General features: G+C 38.9%; 1 long non-coding RNA gene across 2 annotated transcripts in view; it reads right to left on the reverse strand.

Annotated features, from left to right (window-relative positions):
- The window catches only part of LOC141581623 (uncharacterized), a 410,679-nt gene that overhangs the window by 306,569 nt on the left and 86,687 nt on the right, over window positions 1-17,423 (reverse strand). Inside the window, exon 3 of one of the 2 annotated variants that reach the window (XR_012514363.1) lies at window positions 7,309-7,430. This is a non-coding gene — a long non-coding RNA (uncharacterized LOC141581623). Of the gene's footprint in view, window positions 1-3,616; window positions 6,003-7,308; window positions 7,431-17,423 lie in introns of those variants that run through there. The other variant, XR_012514364.1, reaches the window with a different exon arrangement.

The following is a 17,423-nucleotide window of genomic DNA, read 5'->3' on the forward strand; positions in this document are numbered from 1 at the left end:
TACAATGGAATATTGTCCAGACTTTGAAAGGAAGGAAATTGTGACACATGCTACAACATGGATGAATCTTGATATTATGCAAAGTGAAGTAAACCAGTTACAAAAAGAAAGATTTTGTATAATTCCACTTACGAGTTATCTAGAATTCATAGAAACAGAAAGTAAAAGGGTAGTTGCCAGGGCTAGGGGAAGGGAAGAATGAAGAGTTGTAGTTCAAGAGGTATGTAGTTTTAGATTTGCAAGATGAAAAAGTTTTGGAGATTGGTGGCATAACAATATGAATGTACTTAACACTCCTGAACTGTATACTTAGAAAAGGTTAAGACGGTAGATTCTATGTTATGTGTTTTTTACCACAAAAATTTTTAAAAATTACAAAGTTGATGTCATCAGCCTAGACACCAGTTATAAGGCAAGAGAATGATTCCCACCAGAATGAGATCAAAGTATGCATGCCAGGGAACCATCTTTTGACCATCTGATGCAGTCGTTTATGATTTAACTTAGAATGGGACATGAAAGAAATGAATGCAAAGGTGCCAACCTAGCTGTGGCAGACTTCAGCTCACATCACGGAAACCATGAAGCAATTTAGCAAAGTTGGCTGTGTAAGCAGCCAAGGGTCCTGTGGTGCCTGTTAAAATCCAGCAGGAGCAAGGATGAGGTGCATTGGCCAGGGCCCAAGGTGCAGCCCTGCAGCTGCAAAATGCTATCTGGCCTTTGAATCGGCACTCAGTGTTCCCCCTACCATTCTTTTTTTTAAATTGCGCATTTTAGGTTTTGGGGTACATGTGAAGAACATGCAAGACTGTTGCATAGGTACACACATGGCAATGTGATTTGCTGCCTTCCTCCCCATCACCTACATCTGGCATTTCTCCCCAGGCTATCTCTCCCCTTACCATTCTTAACATTTAACTTCAAGAGTTAAATGCTAAAAAAAAAAAAAGAAAGAAAAAAGAAAAAAAAAAAAGCTCAACCTAGTATTCACTAAACAAACACTGAGAACCAGCTTTCTAATAATCATGTTGGCATCTTTTCTCATTACCTCCAGACTTTTGTCACAGGTCCTTGAAAAACGGGGCCTCTTGCAAACAGTGCAAAGAAAATCTTGTTCAAAGGCAAAGTTCCCACTCTTTTCTGATGTGACTACCTTAAGTGGTCTATACACTCCAGCAGAAAGTGGGAAACCCTCACATAAGAATCCTTACCACATCTCTACAAAATACTTTTATTCCTTTATAAAGTGGATTAATCTTCACAATAGAGCAGTTGTGTCTTTTTTCCCTCTTCTTTTTTTTTTTCTTTCTTTCTTTCCTGATCGATAGAAACTTTCTCTAATTTTTATGGTAGACTGACATGATGCCATGGAATGCTGATTTAGATGGAACATTAAGCCCAGTTGGATTTTTAAATCCTTTATGGAGTCAAGGAAAACTACGCCCACCTCCATTAGGCAATGTCCTTCAAGGCCTTGCATTCCACCCACAGTCAGAGTATTTTACCATATGGTCATTAATTTTTCAACATTATAAAAATTGAGAAAATTTATTTATTTTCAAAAAATGTTTAACACTAACACTTAACCCTACACTAAAAATAAAAAGCAACAACGTCTAGAAATATGTTTTGTTCCATCATAGCTTCCATTGTTAAAATGTGGAACAAGCTGTCAAAATTCAAAACACCCATTAGTTCCAACGGAAAAGAAAAAAATCATTCTCTCTGACTTAGGAGCCTCCTCTTGGTATGATTTGCTTCACCTTAAACTGAATTCATTGAGGATTAAAGAGGTTGCGCATTGTAGTATCCCTTCCAAAACCCAAACAAATCTCTCACACACAGAGGACAATGGTCAGAGAAAGAAGCATGCAATTTACCAAGGCAGGCTGCTTACTGTCTTTTTTACTGATTTGCTTTGCTCGTTTTTGTTTATGTTTTCCTAAACCCTGTTTTGTTTAGCAACAGGTGTAACCCAGCTGCACCCACCCTACAGTTGCTGTCTATTTCAGACTGTCTCCTGACATGGAATGACTCCAGAAGGGTCAGCCAAGAAAATAATTATGACAAGCTCAGAGAAATCTATAAAATATTTAAATAGTTAACTAGCACTTTAACGACTGGAGGAAGCAGGTAGAATTAACTTTGAGATTAAGAAAAGAAAAAAAATAAATAAAAGAAGACAGAAAGAAAACAAGCCACAGGAAAAGTAAGAGAAAGGACAGTGAGCCAGGAGTGAGAGGAGGCCGGCCTTGGAAGCAGCGACAGTCTGAAAATCTAGGTGCTGTAAAATATTTACTTGTCCTAAGTGCTTTCTCCTCCCCTGCCTGGATGTGCCAACTCATAACCTCTTGTAAACTCTTCCATTTTTATGGTTTTCTAGGTGCAGATGCTCATCAGCTCAAAGGTGAACTGCAACTATTTCACAGAAAATAAACTCAGAGTATGTTTATGTGATCATTACTCCAAGACAGCAAGGGAAAAAAAAAGAGAATTCAGCACATGGGCCATTTTAAAAATCTTGATCCTCGCCAAACCCCAGACAAAATTTGTGTCTTCCACCGTTCTCCTCAGCCCCCTTTCACGTTCCTCTCCTTCAGAATATAATCATTTGGACAACCCTGAGAGTCACAAGCTAAGTCACTATTGTCACAGCTTGGCTTGTCTGGCAGTTTTGACACTGCCCAGTGTCCCCCTCCAGGGAGCAGAGGAATCTGTGTAAAGACTTTACTTAATCATTATTTTTAACCTTTGGGGGTTACAGCTAATGATATGAAAAAAGGCTTCAAACCCACACAATACTGGGGCGTAAAAATGGCCTATATCTGAAAATAAGTCCACGTTTAGCTGTTTTGGAATAAAGCAAACGTTTAAAGTAGCCTGAAGTGAAACTTGAATGTTTCAATAGGCCCAGCTGCCTCTGAGGCTGGCGTGGGGCTGGGGGAGGAAGCGGTGGTTTCTCTTTGAAGCCTGGCTGCTACAAATCCAGAAGCGGCCAAATTGCAGAGAGAAGCTGCTTCCCCAGCCTGCAGCCCCCACCGGGAGCTGCTGAGACAGAGCCACCATCATCTCGCGTCTTTCCTGAAGGCAGAAAAAGGGGAGGAAAACAAGAGACACAAAAGGAGGTCGTGGAAAACGTAGGGCTCTGGATGCAAACGTTTTTGTGGCAATTAAGTTTTAAAGAAAGCAAGCCAGCCCCCAGCAAGAGGAACTATGTTGAACACTAAGCAAACTGAAGAGGAAAGAGATGGAGCTTTTATGTTCCACTTTGATTAAGAAAACAAAATAAAATAAAACCTGGGGTCCAAGAAATGAAGGAGACAAGATAACAGGGTGGGAACATGTCTGCAATGGATTATTTCATTGTTTATTTTTTATAATGAACCACCAGCAAATCTGAAATACGCAATAGTATCCCTTCCTTGTCTTCTAAGTGACCTAGCAGCAAGCAGTTGTTTTTTTTTTTTTTTTTTTTTTTTCAAACTCCACGGTCTATAGTGTGTATCGGAGGAGAACCTCCTCCCCTATCCTCTTTTCTAGCCGAAGACCTGTTCTCTATGTCACTAAGATTACCAAAGAGGAACTCCCAAGCACTCCCGCTTCCATAAATACTCACCTCCGTTTGCAAACCTCGCATGCTGCTTCCTCTCTTGTCACTCTGTATGAATCGTCCATAACCCTTTGGTCAGCCCCTCACACAGGCTCTGGAACCCAAACACTCTCACCTACTCCACGACATCATTTGGCCCTTGTCTCTGCTGCATCATCAACTTTTACTTTCAACTGTATTATTCCTATATACAAACATGCTGCAATCCTCCCATTTCCGGAGGAAAAAAAGCTTCTCTTTATCCCACTTCGCCACCAGTTACCATCCCATCTTCTGCTCCCCCTTATGATAAAACTATGAAAAGGATTATTTATATCAGTGCTGTCCAGTAGACATATAATGTGAGTCACATCTGTCATGTTAGTTTTTCTATAGCCACGTGAAAAAAATTTAAAAAGAAACAAGTGAAATTACTTTTAATAATATACCCATGATATCCAAAATAGTATCATTTCAACATGTAATTATTACAAAAATTATTGAGATATTTTGCACTCCTTTTTTCGTACTAGTTTGGGGCGTATGTTACCCTCCCTGCACGTTTCAACTCAGAGGAGCCCATTCCCAGTGCCAGGTACCACGTGTCTAGTGGCTTGCATTTTGAGTAGTGCAGTTCTGTATAGCCCCAATTTCTCCTCCTCCCATCCTCTTTTGAACCCACACGTCTCAGGCGTTTGCCTTCACCACTCAGCTGACACTGCTCTTATCAAAGTCTCCAATAATTTGCTCTATCTAGAGGTCAATTCTCAGCCTATCACTTGCTTGACCCGTCAGCACTGTATTAGTCATGGTTCTCTAAGGGAACAGAACTAATTGGATAGATGAATGCATGAAGGGGAGTTTATTAGGAGAACTGACTCACATGATCACAAGGTTAAAGTCCCACAAAGGCCATCGGCAGGCTAAGAAGCCAGGAAGCCAGTCTGAGACCCAAAACCTCAAAAGCAGTAAAGCTGACAGTGCAGTCTTCAGTCTGTGGCTGAAGGCACAAGAACCCCTGGCAAACCACTGCTGTAAGTCCAAGAGTCCAAAAGCTGAAGCACCTGGAGTCTGATGTTTGAGGGCAGGAAGCATCCAGCACGGGAGAAAGACGGAGTCCAGAAGACTCAGCAACTTCAGTCCTTCCGCATTCTTCTGCCTGCTTTTATTCTAGCCGTGCTGGCAGCTCATTAGATGGTGCCCACCCAGACTGAGGTCGGGTCTGCCTCTCCCAGCGCACTGACTCAAATGTTAATCTCCTTTGGCAACACCCCCACAGACACACCAAGGAACAATACTTTGCATCCTTTAATCCAGTCAAATTGACACTCAATATTAACCATCACAAGCATCATTTAACCCAGCAGCTCACTCTTTCCTGCTTGATAAACTTTCTTCCCTTGGCTTCCAGGATCCCACACCTTCCTGGCTTTCCCCTTAACTCACTGGTTGCTGCCCCTCCATCACCTTTGCTGGTTTATTCTCATCTTTTTGCCCTCTAAATTATGTCCCAGTGGAAAGTCCCAGCACTCATTCTTCCATCCTCCTTACTTGTCTAGTCACTCTGTCTCCTGGAAGATCTCATCCATCTACTTGTTGACAAATCTCCACCCTGGATCTCCCTCCTGAACTCCAGCCCCATAATCTCTCTTCAGGCGCATATATCTCCATTTGGACATCACAAGGCCTATCAAACGTAATGTGTGCAAAAATTGATCTCCTGATTACCAACCCTCAAACTTTCTTCTCCTGCTATTTATCTCATCTCAGGTTATGGCAACTTCTTACTCCGATCTTGAGGACATCTTTGTTCATCTTTCTCTTATACTACCCCCAGTCCTTTAACAAATCCTCTCAAGTCTACCTTCAAAATATATCCCAAATCTGCCCATTTCTTTCCTTCTTGTCTGCTTTGCTTCTCACAGTAGGTGGCTGCTACTATGTGGTCAATGATAAATGAATGACCACTTCCTGAACCCATGAGAAGCAGAGACAGGCTGGTGTTCCATCGTTTCATGCCCAGCTGCAGCTGTTGATGTTACAGACACTGTAATAATACCACAGAGCTGGGGGTGGGAACCAGAGGGGGCTGGAGATTTCCCTGAGTAGGAAAGATGAGACATAGCAGAGTAGCTTGGTTGTGATTATTTGCAGCTAACTAGGTGGAATGCCATGGCTGGGCCACTCCACTTTGCCATTCCGTATCCATCCCATGCTATTAACCTAAGTGTGCTAATCACCTCCTCCCACTCCCTTCAAGAATCACCATTAATCTCTGTGGCATTGGTTGCTCTGTTTATGAAGGCCCTCATGCCAGTCCCATGTGTCACCATCCCTTCTCCCTCAACTTGATAAAAGAGACGGAAAACCTTTGCAGGCTCCTGCTCTACAGTCTAGAAATCAGCTTTGTGCTCAAGGAATTTTTTTCTATGTCATTGAATCTAACATTTTAAAATCAAGTGGGAGAAATCACAAACTAGACTTGTAGATTTCATATATAAAAGTAAAAAATTACTGCATTCATAAGAGACTAAACGATCTTAAAAATTACTCAACAAACTGGAAAAAGAAACAGTCACAGAAACTAAGTCAACTAATTAGTGTTTAAACAAAGCTGTAGGATCCAAAAGATAGATAAATATGTAAATGATATGAACACACAGCCCTCAGAGCCAATACAAGTGGTTAGCAAATACTGAAAAATGGGCTGGGTGGGGTGGCTCATGCCTGTAATCCCAACAGTTTCAGGGCTGAGGAAGATAGAGGGCTTGAGTACAGGAGCTTGAGAGCAGCAGGGGAACATAGGGAGACCTCATCTCTAAAAATATATTTAAAAATTAGCCAGGCACACACCTACAGTCCCAGTTACTCAACAGGCTGAGTTATTATTCAATTTATAATTTGGCATCCTACCATATATATTATTTAACATCTACTCTTTTAACATAATAAGTATTTCTTAATATCATCATAAATTCTTATAGAACATTGTTTTTAATGACTCCATAATATTCTACCAAGTATATATATATGTGTAATTACATATAATAGCATTATATATAATAGTTTAACTGTCCTATTATCTGAAAAATAATGTATTCAGTATAAAACCTTTTGAATACAAGTTTTATTTTTCCTTACAAATGGACTCCATACTTTTAAAGTAAAAAATACAGAAAAAAAGTCTCTAGAGACACACTGTACCTGCCTAAAAACAGCCTTCATGAAAATGCAAAATGGACTCGTGACCCCTCGTCACCACTCTAACAAGCATTAAGTAACAAGTAACAGTTAGTAATGGTGAAATAATTAAATGAGCATGGAAAGAGACCGTCTCTAAGGCATAGAGTAAAATAAAGACCTAAAGCTGAGGTTGGATATTAAGAAAAGGCCTTCTGGCAAACAAGCATCCACCCTTAACACAAAGTGTCACTACAGGATCACAATGTAGTACGCTGTGATCAACCAGGGCAACAGCAATCTCCATTCCAATTATCCTAAGTAGACTGGCTCAATAATCTACATTAGAGTCCTAGCAGAAGGAAGTGTGCTCATTTCCAGGTGTAAAAATCACTTACCTGGCCAGCCTGGTGGCTCACGCCTGGTGGCTCCACTCAAGTGGATCACCTGAGGTCAGGAGTTCAAGATTAGCTTGGCCAGCATGGCGAAACCTTGTCTCTACTGGAAATAAGAAATTAGCTGAGCATAGCAGCACATACCTGTAATCCCAGCTACTTGGGAGCCTGAGGCAGGAGAACCACTTGAACCTGGTAGGTAGAAGTTGCAGTGAGCCTGGATTGTGACACTGTACTCCAGCCTGGTTGACAAAGTGAGACTCTGTCTAAAAAAACAAAACAAAACAAAACAAAACTTACTTTAGTATATGTTGTCCTACAGAAAGTATACAGCTTTCAACCAGAAAATTATAAAACGTACAAAAATAAAGCAAGAAAAACAACACACTGGCAAGAGTAAATTGACAGAACAAGACTCAGATATAATACAGATGTCAAAACCATAAACAGGAAATTCAAAATAGCTGTAATTAATATGCTGAAAGTTCTAATGGGGAAAGGAGACAACACACAGGATCAGAGAAGTAATTTCAGTGCAGAGAGAGATTACCAAGGGAGTTTCAAGTAGGAATGCTAGAAATTAAAAAAAAAGTAGCAGATACAAAGAATGCCTTTCAGTAGATCATCAATACATTTGATATAGTCAAAGAAAGACTCAGAAAGCCCGACATAGGTCTTACAAATACAAATTACTCAAAAGGAAAACAACATGAAAAAAGTAGACTGGAACATCTGGAGAATGTAGAACGACGACAAATACCTAAGATGTGTTTAATTGGAATTCTACAAGAAGAGAGAGGGAATAGGGCAGAATAAACATTTGAACATATAGTAGCCAAGATTTTTCCAAAATTAACAATGGACACCAAACCACAGACCCAAGAAACACAATGAGCACCAATGAGGATACACGCAATACAAACAAAAAAAATCAAAATCAAACCTGAAATATTATCTTACCTAAATGATAAAACACAAAGAGAGGAGAAAGAGAAAATCTCTGAAGGCAGTCAAAAGAAAAAACATTAATATTGTTATAAATAAATAATGGGGAAGAAGAGACAAGTCTTAACTTGAAGAAGATCCTAAATAATGTATGTAGTTACTCTACCCTTCAGGAGAGGAAACCTGACTCCCCATTGTTTAATCATGGGATGTTCATATTGACTTCCTTCCAAAGATTTCAAAACTAAAAGAGAGAGGAGTAACTTTATAGTGGAGAAATCTGACAAACACTGTCTTAGCCAGGTGACCAAGGTCAGCATCAAGAGTGAAACGTGATGTTAAAAGTGAGTCTCCTTAATATGATTATTATGAAAATGGCACTTTACCTCTGTGGTCTTCCTCCTAAAACCTATAACCCCAGTCAAATAACGAGAAAATCATCAGACAAATCCAAATTTAGGGATATTACACGAAACACGTGACCGGTACTCCTCAATCTATCAAAGTTATCAAAAACAAATGCTGAAAAACAGTCACAGCCCAGAGGAGTTAAAGAGACATGATGACAACGTAATGTGGTATTCTAGATAAAGTCCTAGGGCATAAAAATACCAGTAGGTAAAAACTAAGGAAATCTGAATAAAGTATGACTTTAGCAATAATTTTTCCATATTGGATCAGATGTACCATATTAACATAAGTTATTAATAATGGGTAAACTGAATATGAGATATACGGGAACTCTCTGTACTATTGTTGCAGTTTTTCTGTAAACTTAAAACTGTTCTAAAAACAAAGTTTATTAAAAACAAAAGATACATTCCATACGGAGGAACAAAACTAAGAACAAGCTTCTCATCTGAAATCATGTAAGCCAGAAGAAAATGGAGTGACATTATTAAAGATTTTTAAAAATTTTTCAGCCAGAGATCTGTACTCATCAAAACATCTTTTAAAACTAAAGGAGAAATAGTCTTTCTCAAAAAGAAAAACAGAGAATTACCTGGTAATAGGCCTGCACTACAAGAAATGTTTGAGAAGGCTATCCAGGTAGAGGAAATAAAGCACCAGAGAGAAAGCTGGATCTGCACAAACAAATGAAAAGTTGTGGGAAACGGAATGAATAAAGATTTAAAATGCATTTTCCTACTGCTAAGTGCTCTAAACAATATCTGATTATGCAAAAAAAAATAGCAATATACTATGTGCTTGCAGCATATGTAAAGTTAAATGTATAGCAGCATGAGGTATGAGACGAAGGAATTTGAATATACTGTTGCAAGGTCCACTGTGAAGTAATTTAATATTATTTGAAAGTAAACTCATATTAATTAAAGATGCATATTGTAACTCTACGGCAACCACTAAAAGTAAAAATATGAAAGAGGTATAAATAACAAGCCAATAGTATTTTCAAGAGCTATCTGCATTTATATTCATTGTAGCATGTTCACAATAGCCAAGGCATAGAAGCAACCTAAATGTCCACTGACAGATGAATGGATAAAGAAAATGTAATATATACATACAAGGGAATATCATTCATCCTTAAAAAAGAAGAAAATCCGGCCGGGCGCGGTGGCTCAAGCCTGTAATCCCAGCACTTTGGGAGGCCGAGGCAGGTGGATCACGAGGTCAAGAGATCGAGACCATCCTGGTCAACATGGTGAAACCCCATCTCTACTAAAAATACTAAAAAAAAATTAGCTGGGCATGGTGGCATGTGCCTGTAATCCCAGCTACTCAGGAGGCTGAGGCAGGAGAATTGCCTGAACCCAGGAGGTGGAGGTTGCGGTGAGCCGAGATCGCGCCATTGCACTCCAGCCTGGGCAACAAGAGCGAAACTCCGTCTAAAAAATAAAAAAAAATTAAAAAAAAAAAAAGAAAGAAAATCCTGCTACTTGCAGCAACGTGGATAAACCTGGGATATGTTACGTTAAGTAAAATAAGCCAGACACAGAAGAACAAATACTGCATGATATATAACTTATATACAATGAATCTAAAGTAGTCATAGAAGCAGAGAACGGAAGGATGGTAGTCAGAGGCATTCTGTGCCAGGCATTCTTGGTCTCCTGTGGTTGGAGGAGAGCTCCTATTATATGCAGGAGAAGGGGGGCTGTCCTGTCAGCCAAGCCTTAAGAGTAGAGCTTGGACAATAAAGACCTGAAGGAAATGAGATGTTAATGACCTACCTCTTTAGGGATTAACTGCAGTCCTAGCTTGTGAACTGAGGAATGAAAAAACTGTATTTCCAGCTATGGGACACAGAGTAAAACTTCCATTACACTGAGTTTAGGGACAGGAGAGGGAATAGGTTGTGGCTCAAATGCCATGGGTTTTCACTGTTCTTACCATGCTTTAGGAGATTTTCTTGAATAGATCTTTCTCTATTCTCTGCATAACTTTAGGACAATTTCCAGATAACTTAAAGGAGTTTTAAATAATTTCTTCCAGTTAAATGATTGTTTTGTTTGAGAGTCTGCTGGGCTCCACCATTCTGAAAGCTGATTTCTTTTATTATGTTTTGTATTCATAATAATTTCACCTCTATGCTACAAACTTCCTATTATTAATCTGTAATTCAGTTTTCAGTAAAACATATAAATCTTTTTACACATTAAATAATTATATTTTTAAAAAATGGGGAGCGAGAAATGGGAGGTGTTAGTCAAGGAGTACAAAGTTTTGATTATATAAAATGAATAATCTTAGAGATCACCAGTAAAGCATAGGGCCTGTAATTAACAATAATGTATCCTTAAAATTTTGCTTTAAAAGAAGATCAAATGTTAAGTGCTTTTATCACAAATAATAATTATTATAATAATAAAGAAAGGAGGAAATTTGGAAATAATGTATAGGTTTATGGCTACATTATGGTGATGGTTTGATGAGTGCATACTTATCTCCTAACTCCTCAAGTTGTATAAATATGAACATATTTTGTATGGCAATTATACTTTAATAAAGTGGTTTTAAAAATACAATAATAAAAAGCCAAAAACTGGAAATAGTACAAATTTCCTTTCATGGGTGAATTGATAAACAAACTGGTACATCCATACAATGGAATACTGTTTCAAAAAATAAAAAGAAATTACTCATGCATGAAACAATACGAATGAATCTCAAATGCATTTTGCTACTGAAATAGATCAGACCCAAGACACTATATGCTATAGTTTCCCTTTATATGCTATTCAAGAAAAGACAAAACTATGGGGATAGAGAACAGATCAGCAGTTGGCAGAGGCTGGAGGTAGGAAAGAGACTGATAACAAACAGGCAGCCTGAGAAATTTTTTGAAGTGATGGAACTCTCTGTATGTTGACTGTGGTGGTAGACACCTTAGTCCAAACTATATACCACATACTTAAACACAATGGACTACTATTCGGTCCGAAAAAAGGATGAGAGCTTGTCATTTGCAGTAACATGGATGAAGCTGGAGCTCATTCAGTGAAATAAGCCAGGCACAGAAAGACAAACATCACATGTACTCACTTATTTCTGGGATGGAAAAATGAAAATAACTGAACATATGGAGAAGGATGGTTACCAGAGGCTGAGAAGGGTAGTGGGCGACTGGGAGGAGGTGGAAATGGTTAATGGCTACAAACGGTTAGAAAGAATGAATAATCCTTTGTATGTGACAGCACAACAGGGTGACTAATTGTCCAAATAATTTAATTGTACGTTTTTAAATAACTAAAAGAGCATAATTGGATGGTTTGTAACACAAAGGATAAATGCTTGCGGGGATGAACACCCCATTTTCCATGATGTGATTATTATGCATTGCATGCCTATATCAAACTATCTCATGTATCCCATCAATATATACACGTACTATGTACCCACACATATTAAACATTTTTTAAAAAACCAAAACTACATACCACAAAGAATCAACTTTATAAAATATGAGTAAAAAATGAGAATAAAGCTTCTCTTATACAAAGAGAAGATAGAAATAAGGAAAAACAGTCCACCCTCTACACCTGGTCACTTTACAGAGGTGGTTGTGACACCAAGAAAAATAATGATCCCACCAAACCACCGAGGCCTTGGGCAAATCATTTATCTCTGTACTTCACAAAAGCCTTCAGGAAAACAAAAGTTCATGTTAAGATATAATAATCAAATCAGATTATGTCCTGACACCCTCCCCCCACCCCTCCATTAAGGCCCTGATTATAGGCCAGCACTGCAGAATGTTTAAGCAAACCTAACAACTTTTTTCCCCTTCAACAAACCGAGGACTGGAAAGCCTGTAAATGTGCTATTTCAGCTGTTTTTAGCAGTTTATCATGATTTCGTGAAAGTCTGGCCCCAAGACTTTGGAACCCTTCTTAATAACATTTAATGCTACCATTATGTAACTGAATCCATTTTGTCAGTGTAGTGGGAATATCATTAAACTGTAATTCATTTCACTGTCTTCTAGCTTTCAGACCCTCAAGTCCCTGAGTCCAGAACACCAGGAACTTGAAGCAGGGACTGATCCTAATCCTTCCCCCACCCACCACCCTCCTGGGTCAGGCTGTTTTCCCACACTGCAGCGTTATCTGCTTTGTTATCATCAAGGCCTTGTGATGGATGCTTCGGGCTTACAGAGTGTGTGCGTGCGTGGAATCTGTAGGGGTCCTCCTGATCTGTCAGTGCCTTAAACTTCCTGATGCTGAGTGACATTCCTCATTTTGCTGAGTCTCAATCTGAGCGCAGAGTATTTTTGGAAATGCAATCACAACAGGAGATGGTACGTTTTACATCAGTTGCCCTCTCAACATTAAGTACATACCTGGCACCTTGCCACCTAATATGCAAGTAGCCACATTATTATTGAAACCACATGTTCATTAGCAAGGTTGGCACCAACTCAACCTCCACTGTCCGAAGTTAATGTTATGTTCCATTATAGTCCAGACAACGGGACAGTGTAGGATACAGTTTGGGCATGAGAACAAACAGTCTTGTTTGACGAAATCTGAGTCTTCAACTGTTAGAAATACGATCCAGTTTCTATCTTGACATATGTCTGCACTGATGTTTCAGAAAAGGACATGTTTTGAAAGAAAACACCATTCTTTTAGTGTTATCTTTGCAAAATTGTATTTAATTCTTTCCGCCACTTTCAGAGACAACTGGAGTCCACTGGCTTCTTGCTGGGCTAATCACTTCATCCCTGGAGATTCGTGCAAGAGCATTTCACTTAATATAAAGGAGTGACTCAGAATCATTGCTTTCAATTAAGAAAGCCTGAGAGAGTTCTGAGAACAGTGTTCTCTTTTAGAAGTAGGGAGGAGGGGTGCTAGGACGAGGAGGGAGAGAAGGAAAAAAGAAAGGAGAAAAGAATATAAGGAGAAAAAGACTTGTGTATTCAAAATGAAAGCATCAAATCCATGCATTTGTTTCATGAAATTTAATTCGGACTGCACAAGCTCTCAGCCTTTCAGAGATATTATGTACAATGTGTATTTAATCTCTTGCTCCATCCTGATAGAAAGACAAACTAGATTTTTAAAAACTTATTATCATTATTTATTCTCCTGTGTATCACGCATAGGTCAGAGAGCTTGGATTTTTCTGTATCCCTTACTGGTGAAGCAAACCCACTTTTTGCATGTATGGTTAACAAAGCTGCCAAAAGTATTTTTTAAACCCATGGGTTGCATTGCTTTACCAAAATTTCTTATAGCTCACATATGTTTGAGTCCTTTGTTTATATGTAGCAATCATACAGCAGAATTTTATGAATTAAGAAACCTATGTGTGGGACATTGATTAAAGGATTTTTATGTTTGCTGCTGGAAATAGTGACCTTGAAGACCAGCTATTTTCCCCAGATGATCCATGAGGTATTATAATCTTCCTGTGAATAGCTAGGTTTATAATAATAAAATATTTTCCAGAAATCTGAGGATGATGTAACGTCACCAGTTTCTCCCAAAAGCAGCTATATTCCAACCAAAGGTAAACAGTACTCTTACATCAGTGTAAAAGCAGCAGTCAATTAACTACATTGGTGAGCAGACCATCCTACTAAGTTTCCTGACAAGTAATTTCTTGGACTTCCTGAGAAGATAGATCTGAGCCAATACTAGATTACCCAAAAACAACACAAGTGTTTAGGCCCCAACAAAGTGAGAACACTAAATGATGAGAAAAACAAATCTTTGTGAGAATTTGATATTTAGGTTTTTTGCTGTTGTTGTTATACTTTGAGTTCTGGAGTACATGTGCGGAACGTGCAGGTTTGCTACATAAGTATACCCGCGCCATGGTGGTTTGCTGCATCCATTCCCCCGTCATCTACATTAGGTATTTCTCCTAATGTCAGCCCTCCCCATTCCCCCTACACCCTTCTATCCCTCCCCTAGCCCTCCCACCCCCAACAAGCCCCGGTGTGTGATGTTCCCCTCCCTGTGTCCATGTGTTCTCATTGTTCAACACCTACTTATGAGTGAGAACATGCAGTGTTCGGTTTTCTGTTCTTGTGTCAGTTTGCTGACAATAATGGTTTCCAGCTTCATCCACGTCCCTGCAAAGGACATGAACTCATCCTTTTTTCTGGCTGCATAGTATTCCATGGTGTATATGTGCCACATTTTCTTTATCCAGTCTGTCATTGATGGGCATTTGGGTTGGTTCCAAGCCTTTGCTATTGCAAACAGTGCCACAATAAACATACGTGTGCATGTGTCTTCATAATCGAATGTTTTATAATCCTTTGGGTATATACCCAGTGATGGGATTTCTGGGTCAAATGGTATTTCTAGTGCTAGACCCTTGAGGAATTGCCACACTGTCTTCCACAATGGTTGAACTAATTTACACCAACAGTGTAAAAGCATTCCTATTTCTCCACATCCTCTCCAGCATCTGTTGTCTCCTGATTTTTTAATGATCACCATTCTAACTGGCATGAGATGGTATCTCAATGTGGTTTTGATTTGCATTTCTCTAATAACCAGTGACAATGAGCATTTTTTCATATGTTTGTTGGCTGCATACATGTCTTCTTTTGAGAAGTGTCTGTTCATATTCTTTGCTCACTTTTTGATGGGGTTGTTTTTTTCTTGTAAATTTGTTTTAGTTATTTGTAGATTCTGGTTATTAGCCCTTCGTCAGATGGGTAGATCGCAAAATTTTTTCTGTTGGCTGCCTGTTCACTCTAATGATGGTTTCTTTTGCTGTGCAGAAGCTCTGGAGTTTAATTAGATCCCATTTATCTGTTTTGGCTTTTGTTGCCAGTGCTTTTGGTGTTTTAGTCATAAAGTCCTTGGCCAGGCCTATGTCCTGAATGGTATTGCCTAGGTTTTCTTCTAGAGTTTTTACGGTGTTAGGTCTTATGTTTAAATCTTTAATCCATCTGGAGTTAATTTTTGTATAAGGTGTCAGGAAGGGGTCCAGTTTCAGCTTTCTGTACATGGCTAGCCAGTTTCCCAATGCCATTTATTAAATATTTAGTTTTTTATAAAAACTGTTAAAATAATCATATGGAAAAAGAATAAAGTCAAAATATTTTTTACTATCTTGTACTTATCTATACTTGTCTATGATTATTTATAGTTTATTATTCTTTTCCTTTTAACCGGTTTTGGAGGAGAATCTTTACGGTACTAGAGGCACTGCATAGTCATCTTGCAGCTCTGGTCTGCTGACTGTCCTGACACCTGAGAGGAAAATGCCTGACCTGTTGTTTTATAAACATCCTCCGTCTTCCTGGACTCAGACACCACCTCTGTTTTGGGTCTTTTCAAGCCCTAACAAAACAAGCAAAAATTTCAGTGATTCACTCCTGTTTTCTGCTTCACACAAATTCAGTCCAAAACCATCTGAAGATAGAAACACAGCCTCCTTTTCTCTGTGTGAGCAAAGGGATAATACTGACAAATGACATGGTGAATGCGTCCCATTCTGCAGGTGCTCGCACATCTAGTCAGCATCACTCTGCTCATGCTCGTTCCTCGTATGACCTTTACAAGCAGTGAAGAAAGGCACCCATTGTTTCCTCACATCTCCTGGATTTGAAAACTCAGGCCCCACAACAACTAAAAAGGCAAGGGAAGGAATGCCGAAAGCAAAAACAAAGTATTTCACCCCAGGAAAAGCCGTCCGTTATGAGACAGTGTTTGACTTAGTAATTGCATCTATATCTGTGAGATGGGTAGTGGATTGGATAGTTGTAAAATATAGTTTGTATGCTCTCTTAGTCCCCATTCAGCTAGCTAGCTAGCTATAAAGATGATAGATAGATGACAGATAATAGATATAGATGACAGAGAAAATTAGATTATATATTATCTATAGTACCATATAGAGATATATAATATATATCATATATCAAATTATATACATATATTGATAAATTAATATCATATATAATTTATATTTCTATTATACATTAAATTATATATATGTATGTATAGTGTGTGTGTATATACATACACATATATACATATACATACATACATATATAATACACACTCACACACACACAATCCCAGTTGATGGGAGTTAGGCTTGCTGACTTTGCACACAACTGATTTCGGTAGCTAGTCTCCAAAGATGGCCCTGCCTCTCCCGGTATGCAAATGCGGCTCCTTTCATCAGGAGAGGGAGTACATTTCTTCTCCCTTTGAATCTTGGCTGGCATTGCGACTGCTTTGACCAATAGAATGTGGAAGAATGTTCTGGGATTTCTCAGCCCAGGCATTAAGAAAACCTGACAGCTTCTACTTCCTTCTGTAAGCCTTGAGTTGCCCTGCAAGAAGTCCAGGATACTCTGCTGGAGAGAGGTTATAGGGCCAGGCTCTGAGAGCTGAGACCTCACTTGGAGAGAGCAGCAACACGTAGGACCACTCAGGCCTGAGACACCCAACACCAGCCACAGCAGGGCGGCCTGCCACCTTCTGAAATTGCATGAGAAAGGCCAAGCAAGAATAGAAGAAGCCCCCAGTAGAGGAACTGTGAGATATAATCCAATGATTGTTGTTTTAAGGCATTAAGTTTCAGGGTAGTTTCCTATGCAGTAATTGATGAATTAACCTATTTTTTTCAAGCAGTAGTTTTTGTCCACTTAGCAATATGACAGCTTCATATTTTAAACAGAATGCAACTTAACAGATAAGCGCTTTGTTTAGTTCTCACATACATATCTGGATGAGCTAAATAGAATCTAAATATTACTTTCAAAATACATATAATCTGTCAAATTACAGTAAAAGTATTTAGCACAGTGTATTCAGGATGTTAGCAATTCCGTAAAGCATTTGGAAAAACATCTCCTGTTCTTGGTTAATGTCTTC

Source organism: Saimiri boliviensis, chromosome 16 (assembly GCF_048565385.1).
Source record: "Saimiri boliviensis isolate mSaiBol1 chromosome 16, mSaiBol1.pri, whole genome shotgun sequence".
Lineage (NCBI taxonomy): Eukaryota > Metazoa > Chordata > Mammalia > Primates > Cebidae > Saimiri > Saimiri boliviensis.